Consider the following 25,195-nt stretch of genomic DNA (forward strand, 5'->3'; position numbering starts at 1 on the left):
CTCTTCAGTTAGTATTCCTTAAACCAGCCTATAGGTTTGAGGTATTTAGAAAAAGAGAAACAATAAATTAAATACATTTCAATACAATTTAGATAAAATTTTCCAATCACATAAAGATGATTTGAATATCTGTAATTAAAAATTGATAATATGTTTTAAAATACAAAATATTAGGAAACAGCAAATAACATTTAATAATAATAGTAACAAAATAATCTTCGCAATCATTCAGCCTCTCCTGTGTACTGAAATACAAATATAATCTTGGGAATGAATGACAAGTTGTTTTTCCTGTGTCCTCCAACCATGAATCTGTCATGTTTATTCCTGTTCAGAGGGTGACAGCAGATGAGAAGAAACTGAATGGCCTTTTAAAAAAATAAAACACACATGACAGATGCCATATGGCTTTTCCCCCCATAATTCTGTCGAATACATTTAGAAAATAATTTCAAAAAAGGGACTAATGTGAAAAATTATTTTAGAAATTGCCTTGCATTTCAAAACAAATGTACAACAAATGTTACTTAGCATTTAGTAATGTGATATAATCTAAGCAGTAATTATAAACTAGCTATAAGGTAATGATAGGAGGAGTTGAATAATACAACATTGTATTAAGAAATTAAATGTGTTAAAAAGTAGAGAGACAGGCATAATGAACCACAGCATGCTCATTACCCAAATTAAACATTTTCAACTATAGACAATCATATGCTTGCTCATCTTTCCCTAAATATGAATTATTTTGAGGCAAGTCCAAGAAATTATACTTTTATATTACCACTATAAAATATTAATATTATTTTTAAAGTGTAATAAAGTATAAATTATCATAAAAATACATAAAACATATTTAATATCATTTAACATGCCATCAAACAGAAGAGGGAAGAGTTTCAATTCATTTTATAAAGTTGATACTAGTCTGAAACTAGAACCAGAATAAAACAGTAAATAAAAAATACAGCCCAATATTCCTCATGAATATTGACACAAAAATCCTTAACAAAATGTACAAAAATATATAATTACAATAAATAAACACATACATATATATGACAATAGGAACAGTTTTATTTTTTCCTTTTGAATATATATATATTTTTTTATTTTTAAAAAATGGTGAGGCCATTCTGCTCTCACCAGTTTTTTTCAGTAAATTGGTTGTAGTTCTAGCCAGTAAAATGAAGCAAGCAAAGGAAATAAAATGACTATATATCTAAAAGGAAAAAATAAAACTGTTCCTATTATCATATGACATGTTTGTTTATGTAGGAAATCCTAAAGAATCTACCAATAAATAAAATAAAATTCTACAACTAATAAGTTAGTTTAGGAAGGTCACAGAACACAAGATAAATACACACAAATCAATTACATTCTTTATGCTAAAAATGAGCCTATCAACACTGAAACATGAAATACAATACAAATAGCTCCCCCAAAATTAAATATTTAGGTAGGTACAAACCTAAAAGATTATATATAAACTCTATGTAGATTATAAAACTCTAAAGAAAGAAATCAAAGATCTAAGTAAAAGAGATACCCCATGTTCATAAATTCGAAGATGCAATATTAAGAGGTCAGTTTTCTCAACATGCTCCCTAAAATCTGTGAAATCCCATTCAAAATCCCGCAAAAAGTATTAATAGATACGTTAACCTAAATCTAAACTACTTGGAAATGTAAAAGACCTAAAATAGTCAACACAACAGTGAAGAAGAACAAAGTTGGAGGACTAACATTTCAAATGTATTATATAGTTACAGAAATCAAGACAGCTTGATAGTGAAAAAAGAGCCATCTAGATCAGTGGAACAGAACAGAGAGCCTATAAAAAGATCCATACAAATATGGTCAGTTGATCTTTGGCATAGGAGGAAAGGCAATTCAATGGAGAAAGGATAATCTTTTCGACAAGATCCAGAAACTTATTGTAACTCAGATTGAAGATACAGTTATAGGTGTATTCTGTGCTTCTGTCAGGATGCACATAATGCCTGAGTATTTTATGTTTTGAGATATTAGCGATCACTGATAACCACTGCTTAGATTCATCATTTCACTGATAGTGAAAAAAATGGCAATGGTCTAATTATATTATTCCTTATCTATTAGCCAGGTACTGCTTTAACAGACATTTTCCCTAATTAATAGGTTGATGAAATTCCTATATGAATTTAAAGATAGACACTTAATTCTTTTTCTTTGTAGCCCATTTTGAAAATATTGATTTGGTTACTGAGCATCAACTAGAGGTGAAAATGACCTGTTTGTTTCTTTTTAAAAATACATTATGTCACATACTAAGCCAATTTGTTAAGTACCTAATAGTCTTTAATAGCACCCTTGGTTTTGGTAATTCAGAATATTCCAGGCTTATCTTGGATATTTTCAACTCCAGCCTTAAAATCAACTAATTCACAAATAAGACTTTGTTATTTTATGGGAAATGATACCAACATTCAAGATAGATGTGCGCCTCAAGACAAGGTTGGTTTTCTGGTAATAAAAAGAAAAAAAAAAGAGCAAAAAAACTTTAAAGATAATTTTCATGAATTTACAATGACACTTCCAATTCAAATTTAATACTACAAGATTTTCCTTCTTAAACTTATATATCTTTCTCCTTTCTCCCATGCCAAAATCTAAGATCCCAACTACAATAACATATTTATTCATTTATCTTATAATGCATTATATTTACACATATATTACAATTACATTATTATATTACAAATGATGGCACAATAAACAGACTTGCGTATTTGTATTTTTGTAACTTTGAAATAAATTTCCATGAGTAAGATTTCCGGATCAAAATCAAAGACTAAGGGTACCTTCGGTATTGGCCAGTTCACTGTATACACACACACACCCCTCAGGTTGTACACTTTAGAGATACACAATTTTGTTCATCATACCTCAATAATGCTGGGGATAAAAAGAACTATGTAGTTAGAAAAGAGAATATGTTAGCAGCCTTTCCATATAAAGTGAATATTATCTAAATATATTTGAATATATCTAAATATATATACAAAATTTGACAAGTGGTCAATCATTAAAGGTTATTGATGTATAGGATACGAAACCATATTAATTTTAGATTCTCTTAAATTGTAACTTATCAGTCTATCTTGCACTTTGAATGGATCTTTAACCTATGTTATTATTATCCAACATCATGCATTGGTCATTTGGAAAATATCAGTTCACCGAGTTGTATAAGCTATCATACACTGACATAACTGTTATTCAATATAAATAATCACATTTGTTAAAATCACTGATAATCTCATTTTAAAGCAATTTAAGAATTGGTAAGCTTATAAGCACACAGTGCAGTTTATGTTTTCCAAAATTTGAATTTTCACTTTAATGCTCAAATTTTATTACTGGCAACAAATAGTGCCAATTATTTTCCTGCAAGTGATGCACTTCAGTCATTTTCTAGAAAATACATGCCAAAATCCAAATCTGAATAAGGATACATTATCATTCACTTTAGTAAAAATGGTGTTCTATGTAAAATTGAACAAACAAAAAGCTAACTCAGCTCACAGCTCAATTACACAAGAGTTTTCCCTCAAACAAAAAGAAGTGATTTATGTGTTCTTACCATTTTCTTTCAGAAATTATTAAAAATAATTTACTCTGATTTGTCCTTCAGGGTGCTATTAAAGAAAAAAGAAAAGTAGAAAACTCTGGATTTAGACCCTCTTTGGCATGAATCTCCTGTTTCTCAGACAACAAAGTTTGGCTTCACTAGCAACATTTTATTTTATTATGTATATATTTATAAATGTATATATTTACTTTTTCAACATAAAGTTCCTTATATTTGCCCTAATTTCACTTGTATGATATAATTTTCAGTCAAAAAAAAAACAATTAAGGTAGGACAAGAGGATTTTCAGAAACTATATGAAATTTGTCTTGTACTGTTGATCACAACTGATGAGTTTCCATTACCTGTAAGTCATCTATTTTGATTGAATACTACTTTTTTTGTTAATTATCCGTATGAACAATGGGGCAATATTCTCTAGGAGGAAATGTAAAAAGAAAATAAAACATGCACACAAACACACACAGACACTTTTAAAGTTAAACAGGATTAATTCATCAAAAGTCTGAATTTTCTAAGTTAAATTAGCATGTGTTCTTGCATGTGATTACCATCTGTCTGCTCAACTAAGTCATATCAGTGAATTTACCATTGATTTCTAAAACCCAGTAATTACAGAGTGTAACCAAACCTCTTGGCTCATATTTTGTCACAGATGAAGGAATGTATGAACTTAACTGAGAAAAGATGATTTGCCCAAGGTCACAAAATATTTTTTTCTATTTATTTTTGTCAGCACAGTAGGTCTGCATATTGTTCAGAATTTCTTGCTATTTTAATAATTTTACTACAAATTGATTCTAAGCTTAGTTTAAACTGTTTGTAAATGTTTAGCTAATGAAGCAATTTAAAAAATTCCCATGAGACAGAACGGAAAAAAAATTTTTCTTGCCATTTCAAAACAATGTGGTTTTCATTATTTTATTATTAACTAAGAGTTTTATTCACTTCTATTTTTATCATTGAGTTTTAATAAGACAAATTTTGAAATATGTTAATTTTCCATCTTTAGGACATGTGTTTTGTCACTGAAGGTATATATAAACATTCAAAATCAATTTTCTCTATTAGGTAATTTAAAAAACAAACAAACAAAAAACTAACCTGGTCCTTCCCTATGATGAAATCTCTTCAGATATCATTTTGGGGTTACAAATGGCAAAATGTTTTTTAATAATATATTGTTGACATCAAGGTAAAATTAGGGATTATAGTCAATTTTTTTCAGTATGACAATTTTGAGGATCAATTTCAGTTAATTTTATTTGTTTTCAAATTACCATAATCAAATTGTTTTCCCACGTTAGAAAATACATAGAATGCAATACAAAATTAATGTATCACATTACATATTTCCAGTAATAGAGTGAATAATTTTATTCTTTTAATTATAATATTAAGTATTTTTTTGCTCAAACATATTTCTTTTTCTCACACTATATGGATTTTCATAACCACTATTATAATTAAGCTAAATATTGGTAAGTGTGAAGCGTGCTGTTGAAGAAAATAGTTCTAGAATATAAATTCAAATCTATTAAAGACATAGATGATACATGATTTTATATGTATCCTGATTTGTACAATGCTTTCCAGAACATGGAATCCTATCTGAATTGGCCATCTCTTTATCTTTTCATAATTTTGAATTAATTTTGTCAAAATTTCTAAATTATGATATGGAGATTGAATGCTTTTTCTGCATCTATTGACAGTATCATATGGTTCTTATCTTTTCTTTTATTAATATGGTGTATCATGTTAATTTGCGAATACTGAACCACCCCTTCAGCCCAGGAATAAATCCCACTTGATCATGGTGAATGATTCTTTTAATGTACTGTTGAATTTGATTTATTAGTATTTCATTGAGAATTTTTACATCCATGTTCATCAGGGATATTGGCCTGTAGTTCTCTTTTTTAGTGGGGTCTTTGTCTGGTTTTGGATTCAAGGTAATGCTGGCTTCGTAGAATGAATTTGGAAGTTTTCCATCAAATTAGCTATTCTCATTCAAAGTTGCTGCAGTAGCCACATATGTGCTTCTGGAATCCAACTGGATATTTATCTCTTCCTTAGTGATCTAGTCTCATAAATAACTCTATTTACCATAGATTTAAATTAAAAATGGCATAAATTAAGAGAAAAAAAGGGTTTGGGGAACCGTTTTTACTTGTTTTTGTAAGTGACAGCTTCAGAGTGGACCCATTCCAGAGCAATTTCATTAAAATCTCATGTCACAGTGAGGAAATATTTCTAGTTCAAGAATAATGCAGTTTTTGTATAACTACTAAAATTGCTTATTTTCATATGTTTATTTTATTAGGTTCTTAATTTAGTTATTCAGAGAGCCAGAGTTTATGTGTATCTGTATGTGAACATATATGTAAAGCTGTTTATATGCACCTTACATATTATATACTATGTAAATTTACATTATTATATATTGTATCACATTATGTATAACATAATATATGTCATATATTATGTATAATAGAATAATATATATGTGTTATATTATATATACATATATATATACACACACAATAATGTTGACCACTTTTATGGGATAATTCTAAAATATTTGCAACTCATTTTGTACTTTTCACAAACTGAAAAGTATTTGTGTGAAAAGGTATTGCTACTTTTTTGTAAAATTTTTCTTTGCAATGAGATAATTGTCATACTAGCAAGCACTCAACAAATATTGGTTATTTGTTTTTTTAATTATCTAATTTCCAAGTCCATAAAAAATGATTTGGTTAATATTCCAACTAGGATTTTTACAAAATTCAATTAAATCTTATTACTTTCATAAAAATTTATCTTTTCTTTTACTTAGGTTGGCCTATGTGGTAGATTAAAAAAAAAGTAGAAACAGAACATAAAAACAACAAAACACTTGAATGTAATATATAAATTCTGATTTGATTAACTAATAGCAATATAGGAATATATATTTTGCAGAGTCCAAAGAGATGTGTACTGGAAAAATTATATTATCATTATTAATATCTCATTATTCCACTTACAAAATTTTAGAAATTTTCAACATAATACTTTTTAAATTGGTTTAAAAATTTACTTGGACACCAACAACAGCTAAAATTTGACGAGAATAAAAATATATACAAACATCCAAGGGAGCATAAGATTTGTAGCATAGAAGTTTTTACTTAAGAACACTAACCTTTCTTTTTTTTTTTTTTTTTTTTAAAGATTTTTTATTTATTTATTTTTTGAGAGAGAATGAGAGACAGAGAGCACGAGAGGGAAGAGGGTCAGAGGGAGAAGCAGACCCCCTGCTGAGCAGGGAGCCCGATGTGGGACTCGATCCCGGGACTCCAGGATCACGACCTGAGCTGAAGGCAGTCGCTTAACCAACTGAGCCACCCAGGCGCCCAAGAACACTAACCTTTCTGATTTCACTAGAATCAGAAACCCTCAGGAACTTTGCTTTATAGTGATATATGGGGCCAAGCCACACTGTATTCTATAAATCCTCATTTGTACTACATGATCCTTAGATGGGATCATGTACAATTTCTGTGGATTTTCATTATGATATATGCAAATGATTCAATTAGATGTCCTGAAAAGTTTTCATCACTTATGTTGCTGTATCAACTTCAATTTCCTATCCAATTTCTAGAAGCACTCCAGAATATCATTTAATGGGAAAATGCTTGTTCAATAAACTTTATATATAGCTACAAATAATACTGTTTATATGTACTGTATATGTATATAAAATATAGTACTTGTGCAATAAAGTTTAAATATATATAGTTTTTGTAAATTCTTTGCTCTGGATTTTAGCCATTTAATAGGAATATATAGTTCTTCTTAAAAAGAAAAAGATTTATTTATTTATTTTAGAGAGAGAAAGAGCATGCACAAGCAGGGGGAGGGGCACAGGGAGAGGGAGTGGGGGAGAAGCAGACTCCCCGCTGAACGCAGAGCCCTACATGGGGCTCGATCTCAGAACCCTGAGATCATGACCTGAACCAAAAGCAAGAGACAGAAGCTTAACCAACCGAGCCACCCAGGCAATCCCCTTTATTTTTTTAAGATTTATTTATTTATTTGACAGAGAGAAGTGGGGAGGGGAGGGGCAGAGGGAAAGAATCTCAAGCAGACTCCCCACTGAGGGTGAGATCATGATCTTAGACAAAATTGAGTCCTATAGTTAACTGAGCCACACAGACACTCCAAGAATATATAGTTCTTAAAGAATAATGATTTGGACACAACAGAAAATATGCAATTTGGGTTTATTTACAAAATATATTTAGAAGATATTTAAAATATTTTATTGGTAAGGCTGTTTACAAAAAAGTTTAAAATAATCACCATGTGAATGTAGCTATATATAGCATATATGGCTAGATATAATATATACTATGTGTAGCTACATACATGTATATACATATATACAGATTTCATATATATTATATATAACTATGTACATTATATAGTGTTTTACATACATTAATAATACTGCAACATAAAACAAAGTAATGATTCAAATAGTAAAGCAAGCAAGCATTGGTAATGTCATCAATATAGTCACTAAGTGAAAGCTTACCAATTAAAAGAGAAAGACACATAGACCTATTTCAGGAATAACACAACAAACAGTAACTACCATGAATTGAGTACTCCAAATGTGCTTTTTGTAGGTTCACCAATCCCTTATAAAAATCATTTGATTACAGAAGGATTTGAAACAGTATCAAAAGCTTCATTTTCTCCTTTTTAGGATTACAACTTTTCTCTTGTCCACAGCACTGTCTGGCTAACCACAACAAAACCTAAATGATAAGCATAACTCCAATGGAAAAATTTTCAACATTCTTTTAAAAATATTCAATTATTATTAAACAGCAACAAAATCCTTCAAAATATTTCAGCATTCTGAAGGTCTACAAATACAATAAACTAAATACTATATTATAAGTGCTGGAAATCTTTGTTTTCTTTCTTAAATCTTTGTGTATAAAGTTTTCTTTTGATCTGGTCCCATAGGCACTTGCTATATGGAATAGATTTAATGGATATTTTATATGCTCATTATGAGGAAAGTTGATTTTACACATTACTGAATTGGAAATCACTCATCTAAAGAGAGATCATCTGTGCATTAGCCAGCATAACTTTTATTTTATTACACTTGATATACATTAGGGAGTGATCATGGCTAGTATCATTAAACAGATGGCAGTGAATTTATCTTCTATCCTCTGTAACTCAGAAGGAGTGCCCTTTCTTATTCTACTTCAAAATTAAGTTTAACCTAAAGGGTAATTGAAAGACTATACCATGGTTTTCCATTTTTAATTAGAACATAACTTCACTGATGACCATCATTTCACTTACTAATAAAAGCAAGTCAAATAAATTATAAAATCTCAGTATCTAAAAATAATCATCATAAGAACTCAAAAACAAATAAAAAACCATAAACACTAACTAAAGTTTTGAACAATACCATACCTTTGCATCGTATAGCAGCCTATGGCCTTCCCAAGCCTGGAAAATCAGCAGTAAGAGGAGTGAATACAACATAAATAATGCTAAGGAGAAACCAACCCAACTTTTATCTACTATGAGAGGGCTGGAGTGATTACTCAAGGATTCATAATTATACAGTGAGCCAGCACCCACCTTTCAGAACACATTGACCCTGGAAACTTCAGGAGAAATAGGTAAGAGAGATTCCCCTGTAAGGTGAACAGTACCTTTACTGAATACAAGCTGTGGTTATTTAAAGGATTGAGACTGGGCAAGAAAACTGAGCAAGATTGTCTCTGATGCACAGGGAGCCCCATCTAATCTGAAGGATGAGGATGAGAGAGGAGAAAGGAGAGATAGCCCTCCAAGGTACACTGGGATTTCATAAAGTGCACTGCCTAGGACAGATAAATACAAGTGGGGTTGAGAAACAAGTTAGCAAGACAAAAGAGACATCAACCAAAGATGAGTAAGTTCAAGGTGTGTCTCTATGTAATGAGAATTCTCCGGGGCGCCTGGGTGGCTCAGTCGTTAAGCGTCTGCCTTCAGCTCAGGTCATGATCCCAGGGTCCTGGGATCGAGCCCCACATCAGGCTCCCTGCTCCGCGGGAAGCTTGCTTCTCCCTCTCCACTCCCCCAGCTTGTGTTCCCTCTCTCGCTGTGTCTCTCTCTGTCAAAAAATAAATAAAAATCTTAAAAAAAAAAAAAAAAAAAAAAAAGAATTCTCCAAGAACTTAAAAAGTCCGGTTGTCATCCTATAAACTAGAGATATATTCTAGACTTCACAACTTTGAATGTAGTAGACACAAGCTTAGATGTAAATACAGAGTTCTGTGGAATCTTACCACTACAAAAACTTAGATCCCTGCTTAAAGGAAAATAATGACCCTCTTCTAATTTTTAATGCCAGTGTTGAATGCAACATGAACTGAATATAAAGCTGCAATGAAACCCAGATTCACTACAGATATGATTGGCTCACCATGCTCCTTCCCTATATAAACATCTTGACATATATAGGTGTGTGCCCCTTTCTGAGGACAAATTTAATGAATTCTAGATTGTACTTTTACATGTGATATCTGGAATATATTCAAAAGCAATGAGAAATGTGAAAAAGCAGGAAAACTATACCCAACAAGGAAAAAAAGAGTCAACAGAAATAGACACATAGGTGGCCAAATTATTGGAACAACTGGGGAACACTTTAACATTAGGATAAATATATTAAATAATCTAAAAGAAAAGATTAAAAATATGTGAGAATAGATGGGTGATTTCCACAGATAAATAAAAACTATAAACAAGTACTAATGATAGAAACCAGATCCAAAAAATATCACTGCGTGAAATTCTATAAGACGTACAAAACTAATTTGTAGTGTTATAAGTCAGAAAATGTTTACCTAAATTGGATACGTGAATTAATTGAAAAAGGACAGGAGAGAATTTTCTGGAGTAAAGAAAATATTGTTTTATGTGTCTGCTACATGTGCTATATAATTACTGAAACTTATGTAACTGAACACTAGGATTCCTAAATTTAATTATCTGTAAGTTGGACTTTTATCGATATGTCAATAAATAAGTAATCCATTAAAATGAGTCAAATAAGACTTCAGTATCTTAAAATTGCCACTACCCATACTGATTATTTTGCATCATACATCAACCTATGTGGATCATGCTAGTCTTTTTACACTGTCTTTTTGTAGATGAAAAATTTTAGTATTTTCCATATATTTGTTACTTTTTTAATTTGTGGATAGCTGATACACAAAGGCACATTAGTTTCAGGTATACAATATAGTAATTCAACAACTCTATGTTGTTATGTTATGCTCACCACAAGCATAGCTACTATCTAGTTTCTGCAAGAAAGAAGTTTTTCATTTTAATGAAGTCCAGCTTATCAATTTTTCTTTCATGGAGTGTGCCTTTGGTGTTGTACCTAAAAAACCATTACCATACCCACCTCATCTAGATTTTCTCCTATATTCTAGTTATAGTTTTGCATTTTTCATTTAGATCTAGGATTTATTTAATTTCAGTAAAGGGTGTAAAGGCTGTGGCCAGATTGAATTTTTGCTCATGGATAACCCAGTTGTCCCAGCATTTTTTGTTGAAAAGACTTTCTTCCATTGTATTCTCTTTGCTCTTTTGTCAAAAATCAGTTTAAATATATCTGTATGGGTCTTTTTCTGGGTTCTCTATTATTTTCCATTGATTTACTTGTCTATTCTTTCACTGATCCTACACTGTCTTGATTTCTGTAGCTGAACAGTCTTTTTAGATTTTTTTTTTTTTGAGAGAGAGAGAGAGAGCAAGCATGAGCAAGCGTGAGTGGGAGGAGGGGCAGAGGAAGAGGGAAAGAGAATCCTTAGGCAGACTCCCCCCCACCCCAAGCACAGAGCCTGACGTAGGGCTTAATCCCAGGACCCTGAGATCATCACCTGAGCCGAAACCAAGAGTTGGCCACTTAACCAACTGACCCACCCAGGTGTTCCTGAACAGTAAGTCTTAAAGTTGGAAAACATCAGTCCTCCAACTTTGTTCTACTTCAGTATTGTGTTGGCTATTCTGAATCCTTTGCCTTTCCATATAAAGTTTAGAATCACTTTGTCATAACCACAAGATAATTTTCTGGTATTTTTATTGTGTTCTGTTTTACCAATAGATCAACTAGGGAAGAACTGGTATCTTGACAACACTGAGTGTGAACACATTCAACATGGACTCTCTCCATTTCTTTGTTTTTTACTTTATTTTGTTCCTTAGTTTTATAATTTTCCTCATAGAGATGCTATACATATTTTTAGATTTATATCTGAGAATTTTAATTTATTGTTGATTGTGTTCTATTCTAATACACATTTATAATTATTTATATTTCAGTGTTATTTATATTTTGACAGTTATTTCTAGAGTTAATCTGGATCTTGATATTCCATCAGATTAAGACATGAAATACATACTACTTTCAATTTCCTCTTCCTCTCCATACCTGGAACCATGAAAACATGTTAGGTGAAAAAAAAACAGAATTATTAAAATTTGTGTTAATATTATTTATTTGCCCTATTTAGACAAGCACTGAGTTCTATATTTCTTTTCATCATCACTCAATTGGCCATATCTTTCTGTATCTTGGAAGAGATAGTCCTTATGCTGAAATATATTCAATGATCATGTTTTAAGTATCTATGATTATTTAATTTTGCCTACTCTTTTAAGTGTATTGTGGCAAAATATAGAATTCAAATTAAAAATAATTTCTTCTCAAAACATTGCAAATAGAGTTTCCTTATTTCCTGATACAAACATAGCTGCTTTCCTCAATTGGGCAATTACTGCTTCAAAAATGGGGACTTTAAAAATGCAAACAACAAATTACAAAATGATTATTCCTGAAAAATTACTGAATTTGTGGTATGAATAGAGGGAATCTATGCTGTTCCTGTCTAGTAATATTCTTATGCCCCAACCCAGCTTGGTCAGTATGTGAGTCAGTATACTAAGGTGAATCTGCCCATAAAAACAGAAAGAAAGCTGCTTGAGGGAGCAGACTTGATTTGGACAAGGCACAAAACACTTGGAATAGTAGGAAACAGAGAAGGCCTGCAGCTCACTTAACCTGAGATTGCGGTCTCTGTAGGGCAGTGGCAAACAGAAGAACTAGCCAGAAATATAAGAGGATACTGGAAATGAAAGAGCTGTTGAAAGGTTGATAACTATCACCTATCTTTGACTGATTAAGAGGCTATGTACACATACAGAGAAAACTACTAGACAGGACCCATGCTCTCCACACAACCACACCAGACTGAAAGGTTGCATGTAGTAACAGGGAAGGCATGAAATGGCCAACATTCTTTACACATTTCTTGCTCACTTGGAAGCTATATGAATGAACAGGGAAGACTTGAGAGGATTCAGTGAAAGGTAAAATTCATAGCAGAATCAAAACTGCCTGAAATTTGAATGCAAAACCTGATCTATATACAGAACCATTGGTATAAGGTGGAAATTTTACTGGTTGAGGTGTTTAATCACAGCCTTTGACCAGTGACTGACACTTAAGCTTTGCAGACACAGGATGACATGTAGAAAAGTCAAAATAAAATAAATAAATAAATAAAATATTCATTCCAGAACTAGAAGCCTGTATCTCCCATTCTCCTTCACTCATTTTTCCCATTCCCCCACCCCCACAGATGGTAGTTACACTTCCAGTGAGCAAAGCTTTTTTGAATTATCATGTTGTATACCTGAAACTAATGTAGCATTTTGTGTCAACTATATTCAAATAAAAGGAAAGAAATAAAGAAACATAGAAAATTCAAAAATTATATAAAATAGTAAAAGTCAACTAAGCAGATATATCATTGCCATATAGCATAGGAAGACAAATTTCATAGATTAAAGGCAGAAAAAAAAGATCTGTTTTCCAGAGTTCAGGCCCAGGGAAGGACACTGCCAGAGTTATAAGAGAAATCTGGGCACTGATGGAAATGTTCTATATCTATATCATTATTGTTGGAAGTATATGTATACATTTACTTCCTGTATACATTGTCAATATCAAATTGCATACCTAAAACTGGTCAAACTAATTGTATGTAAATTCTTAAAACTATAATTTATTGTGATGAAATTCATTTCATCAAGTAATGATGAAATTTACTTCATTTCAATAAGTAATAATGTTGATGGGGTATAGTTTAGTTACTATGAACATTATATTTAGAAAGTAGTTTCCTTGTATGAAAAAATAGTAATTATTCCTCAAATTATAACTAGCAAGATTTGATGTTATTTTGTCATTTTTAACAAATAATCATGATAGGTAGCTATTGGTGACTCAATAAAGCACCTTTAGATTTTCTTGATGCTACAGTTCTGGGATGATAGGGAGAGGCATGGAATTCCCATTCTTTCTAGATTTCCTCAATATTTTTCTAAGAGATGTACTTAGATTATATTGAGAGATCTAATTTGAGGATAGTCTCAGACTTCCATTATAATAAAGTACTTCATTCTCCTAATGATATTTGGTTATAATTACATTTTCTTTTACCAAAACAATGTTTCTCTTTTGATCCTCACTCTCCCTCTCCCCCTCTCTCTTCCTCTCAATTGCAGGACCAATGTCCGAATTATCCTGAAAAATTCCTGATTATTAGAGATATACAGTCATTCAACTCTGATATAGAGTTGTAGTATCCTTTCACCTATGTAACTGATCAAATTGATTAAAAATATTAGCTACTGTTTGTATTGTGATGAAATTAATCACAATAAGTAAAGATGCTGGTGTCAGGAAAAGCTACATTTGGAAAATAAAATAGAGTTTCCTCATAAAGAAAATTTTTAAATTCTCAACTTTCATAAAAATTCCTTTAATTTATTAACCTGTTTTCCAAATCTGAATATAGTTCCTCGATTAAAAACACACAATACTAATCATCTGGATATTGGCCATAGAAGACTGACTTAAAATTTATCATCCTGAACAATGATCATTGAATATCAATTTTATCAATAGTGATATATATTTTTGAGTGAAAACACTGATGAAATTAGGTTTTTGTTACTGAGTTTCATTTTTCTTCTTCTTTCTTTTTGGCTGTATTTAGTTGTACTGAAAAAAAAATTGTAATCACCATAATGTATCCTATGTATGACAGAATAAGAAATAATCTTATATTAGGACAAGAGACATTTATATTAAAATTTATATGGGTGTGAAGCACTCACTTCTTCAGACTGATATTTGAATAAGTAATTAGGAAGCTATCCCTTGCTTGAACTTGTTATAAAAAAAGGTAGATACTCATCCATTTTATAGCTCATTTTAAATTAAACATATCTCATGATAGTATATTGTATTCTAGAGTCTTCTTTTAGGATACTTAATATGACAGATGCTTATGTTTTATTAAATAATGATGATAAACATATCTAAATATATTTGCTACTAGAAATTCATAATAACTGGAGTTCTGAATATATTTGTTGCCTTTAATAAAGATCTTTGTTTATCCATTTGCATTTTCTCTTGATGCTCATTTTCATTTTTTTATTATTTTTTTATTTTTCAGTAATTTTGTTCTGACAGAACCATTAATTTTTCATGCACATATTGTGAAATCTCTGCTCTTTCATTTGCCTGGTTCAGGAGCTGTAACCCGCATTGTTTGAATCATCAGCCTAGTCATATTTACTGAGATACTGCCTTTCTATTGATTTAGATATCTTTTTTAGCATGGTTGAGAGATTTGTCTTCAACTTAACTTCAAAAATGGCAATTCGTGTTATTATTGAACTTATGTATCTCTCCCTATTAATGTACAATATGCTTATGAAATAGTGCCAAAAACCACTGTTAAGTGAATTCTGAATTCAATAAATTTTAAGTTGCATTAAGCAACTACACTTCAACAATTCTCAAAAAATTTACACATAGAAAAAATTTGCCTGAGCTTGACCAAGATTGAGAATACAGCAACTCTTCTAAAACTTACAAAAAATAGGAGAAAAAAGGTGAAAATATCAATCAGTTTTAAAAATGGATATCTGACCTACTTAATAAATGTATATGATAAAATATATACTAGATAGAATATAATACCTTATCCTAATAAAGGACATTGTAAAACAAATCATAGGGGGAGGAGCAAGATGGTGGAGGAGTAGGAGAACTAAATTTCGTCTGGTTCCAGGAATTCAGCTAGATAGGGATCAAACCATTCTGAACACCTACGAAATCAACAAGAGATCGAAGAAAAGAATAGCAGCAACTCTCTGAACAGAAAAGTGACCACTTTCTGGAAGGTAGGATGTGCGAAGAAGTGAATCCGAGGTGATATTTGGGAAGATAGAAAGTGGGGGAGGAGGCTTCCGCCAGCCGCTACCAACAAGCAATAGAGCAGCAGAGCACAAAATCGGAACTTTTAGAAATTTGCTCCACTGAGGGACGTCGCTCCAGTGGCTAAGCGGGAGTGGAGCCCTCGCTGGGACAGTGTGGACTCAGGACCCTCGGGGGTCACAGAAAGACCAGGGGTGCCTGAGTGCGGCAGAGCTCCCAGGTATCGCAGCGGAGAAGCCAACTGCAGAGACGGAGCCAAGGCGCGGACTCTCAGCTCGGGATTGCCATAAACCATGATCTGCGGCACAGTCAGGTCACTGATCCTCCAGCAGAGACCCAACAAGCGGCGGATCCAGGGAGACTCCCCTTCCTCCCCTGGGAGGAGCGGCACGGGAGCGCACCGCAGGAATCTGCTGGGTTTGGAGACTCCACACGGGGTCGTGTGCCAGAGGTAGAATGCTCGGTCACAGGCCGGGTGAGCACAGAGTGCGGCCGGAGACCGGGGAGACGGGAGTGATTGACTGCTTTTCTCTGAGGGCTCACAGAGGAGTGGGGCCCCGAGTTCTCTTGGCTCCTCCAGGGACAGAGATTGGGAGGCCGCCATTTTCACTCTCATTCTCAAAAGCTGTACAGAAAGCTTGCAGGGAACAAAAGCTCCCAAGAACAAACCCGAGCAGATTACTTAGCCCGGCCCCGGCAAGGGCGGGGCAATTCTGCCTCCAGCAAAGATATCTGAGAACCACTGCAACAGGCCCCTCCCCCAGAAGATCAGCAAGAACAGCCAGCCAAGACCAAGTTTACCAATCAATGAGAACAGCAGAATGCCAGCATGAGGGGAATACTGCACATAGAATTCATGGCTTTTTTCCCATGATTCTTTAGTCTTCCAAAGTTAATTTTTTTAATTTTCTTTTTTTTCTTTATCTTTCTTTTTTTGAATTTTTCTTTTTCCTTTTTTTATCAACATCTTATCAATCCCTTTTTTAAAAAATATTTTTTTATTTTTTATTTTTAGAGTCATATTCTACCTTTCATAGTAGTTAACCTTATTTTTGGTATATATATATAAGTTGTTCTCTCTTTAAAATGTTGGGATACAGTTTCTTCTAACAGACCAAAATATACTCCAAATCTCTAGTGTATAGCTTTGATCTAGTCTCCTGCCTGATCACATTCTCTCCCTTTTTTATTTTTTTATAATTCCTCTTCTTTCTTTTTTCAAACAACTTCTTATCAATTCCTTTTATAAAATCTTTTATAATTTTCATCTTTATAATCATATTCCATACCTTCATTGCATTCACCCTTATTTTTGTACATATATAAGTTTTTCTTTCTTTAAAATTTTGGAAGGTACTTTTTTCTAACAGACCAAAATACGCCCAAAATCCAGTGTGTGACATGATCTATGCACGAGCCTGATCAAATTTGATCATATTATGGTTTTTTGTGGGTTTTTTTTTTTTGTTTTTTTTATCTTTTTCTTTTTCTTTCTTTCCCTTTCTTTTCCCCTGGTTTCAGGTCTCTTCTGATTTGTTTAGTGTATATTTTTCTAGGGTCATTGTTACCCTGTTAGCATTTTGTTCTCTCATTCATCAATTCGCCTCTGGACAAAAAGACAAGACGAAAAAAATCACCTCAACAAAAAGAACAGGAGGCAGTACCGACTGCCAGGGACTTAATCAATACGGACATTAGTAAGATGTCGGAAGTAGAGTTCAGAATGACGATTTTAAAGGTACTAGATGGGCTTGAAAAAAGCATGGAAGATATTACAGAAACCCTTTCTGGAGAAATGAAAGAACTAAAATCTAACCAAGTGAAATCAAAAAGGCTGTATGAGATGCAATCAAAAATGGAGGCTATAACTGCTAGGATAAATGAGGCAGAAGTAAGAATTAGTGATACAGAAGACCAAATGAAGGAAAATAAAGAAGCTGAGAAAAAGAGAGATAAACAACTACTGGATTATGAGGGCAGAATTTGAGAGATAAGTGATACCATAAGACGAAACAATATTAGAATAATTGGGATCCCAGAAGAAGAAGAAAGAGAGAGAGGGGCAGAAGGTATATTGAAGCAAATTATAGCAGAGAACTTCCCTAATTTGGGGAAGGAAAGAGGCATCAAAATCCAGGAGGCACAGAGAACCCCCTCAAAATCAATCACAATAGGTCAACACCCCGACATCTAATAGTAAAACTTACGAGTCTCAGACACAAAGAGAAAATCCTGAAAGCAGCCTGAGACAAGAGATCTGTAACATACAATGGTAGAAACATTAGACTAGCAACAGACCTATCCACAGAGACCTGGCATGATATAATCAGAGCACTATATGAGAAAAATATGCAGCCAAGAATACTATATCCAGCTAGGCTATCATTGAAAATAGAAGGAGAGATAAAAAGCTTCCAGGACAAACAAAAACTAAAGGAATTTGCAAACACGAAACCAGCCCTACAAGAAATATTGAAAGGAGTCCTCTAAGCAAAGAGAGAACCTAAAAGTAACATAGATCAGAAAGGAACACAGACAATATACACTAACAGTCACCTTACAGGCAATACAATGGCACTAAATTCCTATCTTTCAATAGTTACCCTGAATGTAAATGGACTTAATACCCCAATCAAAAGACAGGGTATCAGATTGGATAAAAAAACAAGACCCATCAATATGCTGTCTGCAAGAGACTCATTTTAGACCCAAAGACACCTCCAGATTGAAAGTGAGGGGGTGGAAAAACATTTACCATGCTAATGGACACCAAAAGAAAGCTGGGGTGGCAAAACTTATATCAGACAAATTAGATATTAAACCAAAGACTAAAATAAGAGATGAGGAAGGACACTGTATCATAATTAAAGGGGCTATCCAACAAGAAGATCTAACAATTGTAAATATCTATGCCCTTAACATGGGAGCAGACAATTATATAAGGCAATTAATAACAAAAGCAAAGAAACACATCGACAGCAATACAATAATAGTGGGGGACTTTAACACCCCCCTCACTGAAATGGACAGATCGTCTAAGCAAAAGATCAACAAGGAAATCAAGACTTTAAATGACACATTGGACCAATGGACTTCAGAGATATATTCAGAACATTCCATCCCAAAGCAACAGAATACACATTCTTCTCTAGGGACCATGGAACATTCTCCAGAATAGATAACATCCTAGGTCACAAATCAGATCTCAACCAGTACCAAAAGTCTGGGATCATTCCTTGCATATTTTCTGACCACAATGCTTTGAAACTAGAACTCAATCACAAGAGGAAAGTCAGAAAGAACTCAAATACATGAAGGCTAAAGAGCATCCTACTAAAGAATGAATGGGTCAACCAGGAAATTAAAGAAGAATTTAAAAAATTCATGGAAACAAATGAAAATGAAAACACAACTGTTCAAAATCTTTGGGATGCAGCAAAGGCAGTCCTAAGAGGAAAGTATATAGCAATACAAGCCTTTCTCAAGAAACAAGAAAGGTCTCAAATACACAACCTAACCCTACACGTAAAGGAGCTAGAGAGAGAACAGCAAATAAAGCTTAAACCCAGCAGGAGAAGAGAAATAATAATGATCAGAACAGAAATCAATGAAACAGAAACCAAAAGAACAGTAGAACAGATCAACGAAACTAGGACCTGGTTCTGTGAAAGAACTAACAAGATTGATAAACCCCTGGCCAGACTTATGAAAAAGAAAAATGACCCAAATAAATAAAATCATGAATGAAAGAAGAGAGATCAGAACCAACACCAAAGAAATACAAACAATTATAAGAACATATTATGATAAACTATATGCCAGCAAATTAGATAATCTGGAAGAAATGGATTCATTCCTAGAGACGTATCAACTACCAAAACTGAACCAGGAAGAAAGAGAAAACCTGAACAGACCTATAACCACTAAGGAAATTGAAGCAGTTACAAAAGCCCAGGGCCAGATGGCTTCCCAGGGCAATTCTACTAAACATTTCAAGAAGAATTAATACCTAACCTTTTGAAACTGTTCCAAAAAATAGAAATGGAAGGAAAACTTCCAAACTCATTTTAGGAGGCCACCATTACCTTGATCCCAAAACCAGACAAAGACCCCATCAAAAAGGAGAATTACAGACCAATATCCCTGATGAACAGAGATGCAAAAATTCTCACCACAATACTAGCCAATAGGATCTAACAGTACTTTAATAGGACTACTCACCATGACCAAGTGGGATTTATTCCTGCGCTGCAAGATTGGTTCAACATCCGCAAATCAATGTGATACAATACATTAAGAAAAGAAAGAACAAGAACCATATGATCCTCTCAATAGATGCAGGAAAAGCATTGGACAAAGTACAGCATCTTTTCTTGATCAAAACTCTTCAGAGTATAGGGATAGAGGGTACATACTTCAATATCATAAAAGCCACCTATGAAAAACCCACAGCAAATATCATTCTCAATGGGGAAAAACTGAGAGCTTTCCCCCTAAGGTCAGGAACATGGCAGGGACGTCCACTATCACCACTGCTATTCAACATAGCATTAGAAGTCCTAGCCACAGCAGTCAGACAACAGAAAGAAATAAAAGGCATCCAAATTGGCAAAGAAGAAGTCAAACTCTCACTCTTTGCAGATGATATGATACTTTATGTGGAAAACCCAAAAGACTCCACTCCAAAACTGCTAGAACTCATACAGGAATTCAGTAAATTGGGAGGATATAAAATCAATGCACAGAAATCAGTGGCATTCCTATACACCAACAACAAGACAGAAGAAAGAGAAATTAAGGAGTCAATCCCATTTACAACTGCACCCAAAACCATAAGATACCTAGGAATAAATCTAACCAAAGAGGCAAAGAATCTGTACTCAGAAAACTATAAAATACTCATGAAAGAAATTGAGGAAGACACAAAGAAATGGAAAAACGTTCCATGCTCATGGATTGGAAAAACAAATATTATGAAGATGTCAATGCTACCTAGAGCAATCTACGCTTTTAATTCAAGCCCTGTCAAAATACCATCCACTTTTTTCAAAGAAATGGAACAAATAATCCTAAAATTTGTATGGAACCAGAAAAGACCCCGAATAGCCAGAGGAATGTTGTAAAAGAAAAGGAAAGCTGGTGGCATCACTATTCCAGACTTCAAGCTCTATTACAAAGCTGTCATCATCAAGACAGTATGGTACTGGCACAAAAACAGACATATAGATCAGTGGAACAGAATAGAGAACCCAGAAATGGACCCTCAACTCTATGGTCAACTGATCTTCGACAAAGCAGGAAAGAATGTCCAATGGAAAAAAGACAGTCTTTTCAACAAATGGTGTTGGGAAAATTGGACAGCCACATGCAGAAGAATGAAACTGGACCATTTCCCTACACCACACACAAAAACAGACACAAAATGGTTGAAAGACCGAAATGTGAGACAGGAGTCCATCAAAATCCTAAAGAAGAAGACAGGCAGCAACTTCTTCGACCTCAGCTGCAGCAACTTCTTTCTAGAAACATCGCCAAAGGCAAGGGAAGCAAGGGCAAAAATGAACTATTGGGATTTCACCAAGATAAAAAGCTTTTGCACAGCAAAAGAAACATGCAACAAAACCAAAAGACAACCGACAGAATGGGAGAAGATACTTGCAAATGATTTATCAGATAAAGGGCTAGTATACAAAATCTATAAAGAACTTATTAAACTCAACACCCAAAAGAACAAATGATCCAATCAGGAAATGGGCAGAAGACATGAACAGACATTTTTCCAAAGAAGGCATCCAAATGGCCAACAGACACATGAAAAAGTGCTCAACATCGCTCGGCATCAGGGAACTCCAAATCAAAACCTCAGTGAGATAGCACCTCACACCAGTCAGAATGGCTAAAATTAACAAGTTAGGAAATGACAGATGTTGGCGGGGATGCGGAGAATGGGGAACCCTCCTACACTGTTGGTGGGAATGCAAGCTGGTGCAGCCACTCTGGAAAACAGTATGGAGGTTCCTCAAAAAGTTGAAAATAGAGCTACCATACGACCCAGCAATATCACTACTGAGTATTTACCCCAAAGATACAAATGTAGTGATTGATCCAAAGAAGTACGTGCACCCCAATGTTTATAGCAGCAACGTCCACAATAGCCAAACTATGGAAAAAGCCAAGATGTCCATTGACAGATGAATGGATAAAGAAGCAGTGGTACATATATATACAATGGAATAATATGCAGGCATCAAAAGGAATGTAATCTTGCCATTTGCAATGACATGGATGGAACTGGAGGGTATTATGCTGAGCAAAATAAGTCAATCAGAGAAAGACATGTATCATATGACCTCACTGATATGAGGAATTCTTAATCTCAGTAAACAAACTGAGGGTTGCTGGAGTGGTGGGGGGTGGGAGGGATGGGGTGCCTGGGTGATAGACACTGGGGAGGGTATATGCTGTGAGTTGTGTAAGACTGTTGAATCACAGACCTGTACCTTTGAAACAAATAATACATTGTATGTTAAAAAAAGAAGAAGATAGTAGGAAGGGAAAAATGAAGGGGGGAAAATTGGAGGGGGAGATGAACCATGAGAGACTGTGGACTCTGAGAAACAAACTGGAGGGTTCTAGAGGGGAGGGGGGTGGGAGGATGGGTTAGCCTGGTAATGGGTATTAAAGAGGGCACGTATTAAATGGAGCATTGGGTGTTATACGCAAACAATGAATCATGGAACACTACATCTAAAACTAATGATGTAATGTATGGTGATTAACATAACATAATAAAAAATTTAAAAAATATAAAGAATCTGCTTTTTATAATCTTACTCAGAATCAATCTTGTTAAAGCCCCAACTCAGTATTAGTAATAAAGGAATAGCTGATTTTAGTAATTTATGACAATGTTTTATAAAATATAGAAAATTTTAAATAACTTTAGCAGTTCTATTGCTGAAAATTGAGTATTAACTGGAAAATATTTTTCTAAGCATGCATTAAACCAGAAACTTGTACAGACATATGGGACTTTTGGTAATTGTCATTTTCCAGATTAGGGTTCAATGATAGCTAGGTAAAATTTCCAAATCCTGTCAATACTAATTAACACTTTAATTGGATAGTGACACATTTTAAGGAGAGAAAGTTCCACTTCAAAGAAAGTAATGTGACCAGCATTTTTCCAGGCTTTTCTACATTATGAATTTTATCATTTGCATAATTTGAAAACAACTATAAAGATAACCCTAAGTACTTTCATCAGTTGTAATGTAATGTAATCATATGTGATTCCTTGCAATACCTTCAAGGTGTAAAATATAAAATAAAATAGGTCAGGAAAAGATGGCGGAGGAATAGGGGACCCTATTCCAAATGGTCCCCAGAATTGAGCTGGATATCTACCAGACCACTCTGAACACCCACAAAATCAGCCTGAGATGTAAGAAGATAGATCTGGATCTCTACAAACAGAGTATCGCAGGTGGTTGTTTTCGAGGTATGAAGTGGGGAGCCATGATTCTGCGGCAACATATCTGAAGATAAACAGAAGGGGTAGGGAGCTGCCATAAGCGCTGGTGCCGGGAAGGTGACATAACACGGGAGAGCAAAAACTTCCCGTGCTGGGGATGTGGCACAGACTTGCAGACCAGTAGCGACGGGGAAAGGACTTTAGGGCAGCCCTCCAGACTATGTTCCCATAAAATGGCACAGAGATGCAGACTGGATAAAAAGATAGGGCCCATCCATATGTTGTCTACAAGAGACTCATTTTGAACCTAAAGATACATCCAGACTAAAAGTGAAGGGATGAATATCCATCTTCCATGCCAACGGATCTCAAAAGAAAGCTGGGGTAGGAATTCTTGTATCAGACAATTTAGATTTTAAGCTAAAGACTGTAGTTAGAGACACAGAAGGACAGTATGTAATTATTAAAGGGTTTATCCAACAAGAAGATCTAACAATTGTAAATACACCCCAACATGGGAGCAGCCATCTACATAAGCCAACTGTTAAACAAAATAAAGAGTCCTATTGATAACAATACGTTAATTGTAGGAGACCTCAATACTCCACTCTCAGCAATGGACAGATCATCTAAGCAGAAAATCAACAAACAAGAGCTTTGAACAACAAACTGGACCCGATGGACCTCATAGATATATACAGAACATTCCACCCTAAAACAACAGAATACTTATTCTTGAGAGCACACGGAACTTTCTCCAGAATAGACCACATACTGGGTCACAAATCAGGTCTCAACTGATACCAAAAGATTGAGATTATTCCCTGCATATTCTCAGACCATAATGCTTTAAAGCCGGAACTCAATCACAAGAAAAAATTTGGAAGTAATTCAAACACTTGGAAGCTAAAGATCACTCTGCTCAAGAATGTTTGGGTCAACCAGGAAATCAAAGAACTTAAACAATTCATGGAAACTAATGAGAACAAAAACACATTGGTCCAAAACCTATGGGATACTGCAAAGGCAGTCCTAAAGGGGAAATACATAGCCATCCAAGCCTCACTCAAAAAAATGGAAAAATCTCAAACCCACCAACTAACTTTACACCTTAAAGAACTAGAGAAAAAGCAACAAACAATGCCTAAGCCACACATTAGAAGAGAAATAATTAAGATTAGAACAGCGGTCAATGAATTAGAAACCAGAAACACAGATCAGATCAATGAAACTAGAAGCTGGTTCTTTGAAAGAATTAATAAGATTGATAAACCACTGGCCAGACTTATCCAAAAGAAAAGAGAAAGGACCCAAATTAATAAAATTATGAGTGAAAGGGGAGAGATCATGACTAAAACCAAGGAAATAGAAACAATTATTTGAAATTATTATCAACAACTATATGCCAATAAATTGAGCAACCTGGAAGAAATGGATGCCTTCCTGAGAAACCTATAAACTGCCAAGACTGAAACAGGAAGAAATTGACAACCTGAATAGACCAATTACCGGTAACGAGTTTGATGCAGTGATCAAAAACCTCCCAAAAAGCAAGAGTCCAGGGCCTGATGGATTCCCTGGGGAATTCTACCAAACATTCAAAGAAGAAATAATACCTATTCTCCTGAAGCTGTTTCAAAAAATAGAAACAGAAGGAAAGCTTCCAGACTCATTCTATGAGGCCAGCATTACCTTAATCCCC

The sequence above is a fragment of the Phoca vitulina genome, unplaced genomic scaffold (genome assembly GCF_004348235.1).
Source record: "Phoca vitulina isolate PV1807 unplaced genomic scaffold, GSC_HSeal_1.0 scaffold7, whole genome shotgun sequence".
Classification (NCBI taxonomy): Eukaryota; Metazoa; Chordata; class Mammalia; order Carnivora; family Phocidae; genus Phoca; species Phoca vitulina.